This window comes from Vitis riparia, chromosome 16, assembly GCF_004353265.1.
Source record: "Vitis riparia cultivar Riparia Gloire de Montpellier isolate 1030 chromosome 16, EGFV_Vit.rip_1.0, whole genome shotgun sequence".
Lineage (NCBI taxonomy): Eukaryota > Viridiplantae > Streptophyta > Magnoliopsida > Vitales > Vitaceae > Vitis > Vitis riparia.
This window is the reverse complement of record NC_048446.1, coordinates 22,441,468-22,446,588: the sequence shown is the minus strand read 5'-3', so window position 1 is coordinate 22,446,588 and position 5,121 is coordinate 22,441,468. Positions and strand designations below refer to the sequence as shown.

General features: G+C 35.0%; 1 pseudogene; it reads left to right on the top strand.

Moving 5' to 3' along the window:
* Nucleotides 1–1,320: 1,320 nt before the first annotated feature.
* On the top strand, nt 1,321–4,318 carry LOC117933734 (annotated as a pseudogene).
* The last annotated feature ends 803 nt before the right edge of the window (nt 4,319–5,121 follow it).

Here is a 5,121-nt window from a genome sequence, read left to right as displayed (position 1 = left end):
TCCCATAAATTTTGTGGAAAAAATTCATTAATGGTTGTCTCTTCACCAAAAAATAACAAGAAAACATTTTTTGAGTGTGTCAAGTTTTTCTATCTTATTTTAATACTTGTAACTTAAAAATGTTAAAAATTTTAATTTTAAATATTATTATGACTCATCTTTCAATCGATTTTGTAAGCATTATGCTTCGTAATCTCTTTTTATCCAAAAAAAAAAATCCTAGTTAACCACATTTGCTACTCACAATGTTATATATTTCTAAATTTGAAAACTGACACCTCTTAAAGGTCTTTCTCATTAATTATTTTGAAAACAATTAAAATTAAATCATTATAGGATATGATCTTACCTTTAACAGTAGTATAATCAATCAATTTCAGAAACATTGATTCTTAATACATAAAATCTAAATAATTTTATTTCAAGATTAAAACAAATAACTAAAACAGTTCTTGATTTATTAAGACAAGGCAAAAAGAAATGTAGTTTATCATGGGAAAGCAAGTGAGCAATAAACAAGAAAATGAAAATTCATAAGAAGGCAATCACATTATAATATAATATTAAGGTTTTTTTTGTCTAAATTTTTAAATCTGAATAATTACAATTTATGAAATTTAATTTTGTTAAAAATTGGATAAATTATGAGACAAAAATAATAAACTTATGTGATAAAATTATAGTTTCAATTTTGAAGTTTTGGGATTTATTTTAGATTAATTTCTTATTTAAATTAAATAATTTTTACATTTGATTCTTAAGTAACAATTCATAAAAATAAAAAATTTAAATTTTCTTAAGAAACATGAAAAAAAAGTATTTCTTGATGACATATTTGCTAATTTATCATAAATTCATTTCTCATTCAAAGAGTATAAAATATAGGTAATTTAATTCATTATTAAAATAAAAGTTATCCATAACTTTCAAAAAATAAATTTAATTTTATTATTATTTCTCAAAAACTATTTTTTATCAAAAAATGATAATAATAATAACGAAACATGTTTTTGAATTTGAAAAACTAATTTTAAAAATATTCCCAAAATACACTCTTAATTTCTTATAAATTACCATAAATTTGAAATTTTAATTTTTATATTTGATAAAAACAATTTTAAAAAAAAACCCTTTTAACTTTTTTTATACCACAGCAAATAAAAATGTTACCTCGAGGTTTAATATAGTAATTAATAGAAGATAATCGAAATAAAATTTTTCCACCCCTGCCCAAATATTAATCCAACAATTACTCAAAAATCCTTTTTGTAAACCAAACACTCCCTCCTTTATGAGCTTGAAGCGTTGAACAACTTCATTTCTCTCAAACTAGCCGTTAGGGGAAGACCATGATAACTCTCTCTCTTCCCTCTCCCGCCCAACCCCTCCTCCCACCTTCTTCCAAAACCCTAAACCCTTCCCGCCAAAACATTATCCCCTCCTCCCTCTCCCTCAAAAACCCCAACTTCGAGCCCCTCAAGAACCGTCTGATCCGCCAACTCGACGTGGGCCGCCTCCACCATGCATTCTCCACCCTTGATCTCATGACCCAGCAAAACGCCCCACCAGATCTCACCACCTACTCCATCCTCCTCAAGTCCTGCATCCGATTCCGCAACTTCCAACTCGGGAAACTCGTCCACCGGAAGCTAATGCAGTCTGGACTCGAGCTCGACTCGGTTGTGTTGAACACTCTGATCAGCTTGTACTCAAAATGTGGCGACACCGAAACCGCTAGGTTGATTTTTGAGGGAATGGGAAATAAGAGAGACTTGGTTTCATGGAGTGCGATGGTCTCATGTTTTGCGAATAACAGTATGGAGTTGCAAGCAATTTGGACATTTCTTGATATGCTTGAATTGGGGTTTTACCCGAATGAGTATTGCTTTGCGGCCGTGATTCGGGCTTGTTCAAACGCCAATTACGCCTGGGTTGGGGAGATAATTTATGGGTTTGTGGTGAAAACCGGGTACCTTGAGGCTGATGTCTGTGTTGGGTGCGAATTGATTGATATGTTTGTGAAGGTAGTGGTGACTTGGGCTCAGCTTATAAGGTGTTTGACAAAATGCCTGAGAGAAATTTGGTTACTTGGACTTTAATGATAACTAGATTTGCGCAATTAGGTTGTGCAAGAGATGCAATTGATTTGTTTTTAGATATGGAATTGAGTGGTTATGTACCGGACCGTTTTACATATAGTAGTGTCCTTTCTGCTTGTACAGAATTAGGATTGTTAGCACTAGGAAAGCAATTGCATTCACGAGTAATACGTTTGGGATTGGCATTGGATGTTTGTGTTGGTTGTAGCTTGGTGGACATGTATGCAAAGTGTGCAGCAGATGGGTCAGTGGATGATTCAAGGAAGGTATTTGAGCGGATGCCTGAGCATAATGTTATGTCTTGGACTGCAATTATCACAGCGTATGTGCAAAGTGGAGAGTGTGATAAGGAAGCTATTGAACTTTTCTGCAAGATGATATCCGGTCATATACGGCCTAATCATTTCTCATTTTCAAGTGTTCTCAAGGCATGTGGAAACCTTTCTGATCCATATACAGGTGAGCAGGTGTACAGCTATGCAGTGAAACTGGGCATAGCATCAGTGAATTGTGTGGGGAATTCTCTTATTAGCATGTATGCTAGGAGTGGAAGAATGGAAGATGCCCAAAAAGCTTTTGATATTCTCTTTGAGAAGAATTTGGTTTCTTACAATGCAATTGTTGATGGGTATGCCAAGAACTTGAAGTCTGAAGAAGCTTTTCTACTCTTTAATGAGATCGCAGATACTGGTATTGGTATCAGTGCTTTTACATTTGCTAGCTTGTTGAGTGGGGCTGCAAGTATAGGTGCAATGGGCAAAGGTGAGCAGATTCATGGTCGGTTATTGAAGGGAGGCTACAAGTCAAACCAATGCATTTGTAATGCTTTGATCTCTATGTATTCTAGGTGTGGTAACATTGAAGCTGCTTTTCAAGTTTTTAATGAGATGGAAGATCGGAATGTGATATCTTGGACTTCAATGATCACGGGTTTTGCAAACATGGATTTGCAACCAGAGCTTTGGAAATGTTCCATCAAATGCTTGAGACAGGGACAAAGCCGAATGAGATCACCTATGTTACCGTATTATCAGCTTGTAGCCATGTTGGTATGATCTCTGAGGGACAGAAACACTTCAATTCAATGTACAAAGAACATGGAATTGTCCCAAGAATGGAGCATTATGCATGTATGGTTGATTTACTAGGCCGGTCTGGACTTCTTGTAGAAGCCATGGAGTTCATTAACTCAATGCCCCTCATGGCTGATGCTCTGGTTTGGCGAACACTGCTTGGAGCCTGCCGTGTTCATGGTAATACAGAGCTTGGACGACATGCTGCAGAGATGATTCTTGAGCAGGAACCAGATGACCCAGCAGCATATATCTTACTGTCAAACTTGCATGCTTCAGCAGGTCAGTGGAAAGACGTAGTGAAGATCAGAAAAAGTATGAAAGAGCGTAATTTGATCAAAGAAGCTGGCTGTAGTTGGATTGAGGTAGAAAATAGGGTGCACAGGTTCCATGTAGGGGAGACTTCCCACCCTCAAGCCTGGCAGATTTATCAAGAACTGGACCAACTGGCTTCCAAAATAAAGGAGATGGGTCACATCCCTGACACAGACTTTGTTCTTCACGACATAGAAGAAGAACAAAAGGAGCAATTCTTGTTCCAACACAGTGAGAAAATAGCAGTGGCATTTGGGCTTATAAGCACAAGCCAGTCGAAACCCATCAGGATATTTAAGAATCTTCGCGTCTGTGGCGATTGCCATACTGCAATAAAGTACATTTCAATGGCAACAGGGAGAGAAATAGTAGTAAGGGACTCTAACCGGTTTCATCATATAAAGAATGGGGTGTGCTCTTGTAACGATTACTGGTGATAACCTACATGGAAATGATAATCTACATGGAACTGAGTACAGACGATGAAATCTACCGAACACAAGTTCTATGTTCAAGGCAGGGCCATTGCCTAAACGCCAGTCTCACGAACTTGTTGGCACTGGGAATGATTGAGTTGAACATTGACGAATCTGAAGAGGTTGCTTGGGGTACGGTAGATTCAATATGAAGGAATCTTCTTTCACAAACTCAGAAGCAATGCATGGATTGATTTCTTTCAAGCTTAAAGCTCAAAAGGGTTCTCTCAGATTCTATGAAAAGTCTCTTCAAAAAGGAGCCTCTCTGGTTGGATTTAGGCAAACTTGCTTTCAGCCCAGAGCCTAAGACATTTTTTATTGTTTTGATATCATATAAACAGAATAAAAGTGCTTATATATGAATGTAAGTGATCTGTGTAGTTGATATCTGCTGCATCCTTGTAAAAGTAGGATGTTTGCCTTCATCTGCGAAACCCTATTATGTATAATAAATTGAACCATTGTGGTTGATTTGGGAACATTTGTGATTGATTTGTCTTGGAATTATGTTGAAATCTATTTGAGAAAGGATTTTGATTATTTTTTTCAAAATAGCATATATCTTTTCCTACAATATTTCTTAAAAACAGTTTTTAAATCTTCAAAATTATAACTAATGGAAGGGAACATACAGGAAATTGTGGGTGACTACATATATAATTTACTTTTGGTTTATCCACAAAAACATTTACTAAAATTTAATTACCCTAAGCCTATACAAAACCTTGAAATTTAAGGTCAATGAGACGTAATCTTCCTTCAATCTTCTCCCTTATTCCAAGTGAAAAAGTAAGGAAAATTCGTGGAAGACTCCATGTTGTTCTGCTCTTACTTGTGGAGAATCCTTTTAGCCGTGGACTAAACGTTTTTGTTACCTTAACTACTTAGTCACCATTTCCATAATTTCAAGGAAGGTGAATGACAAAATTCTTATTCGTATTCTCCTACCATTTTTATAATTTTTTATATTATTTGATCTTACAACGTAAATCATAATTTTTCATATGTAGAAATTATGAAGAAAAATAGTAAAATTATTCTATAATTTCTCATAGGTAAAAACCTTATAAAAAGAAATGAAATATTTTATAATTTCTAAACTTTTTATGAAAAAAAAACTACGAAAAAATGATTAATTTTATTTTATGTTTTATCTTA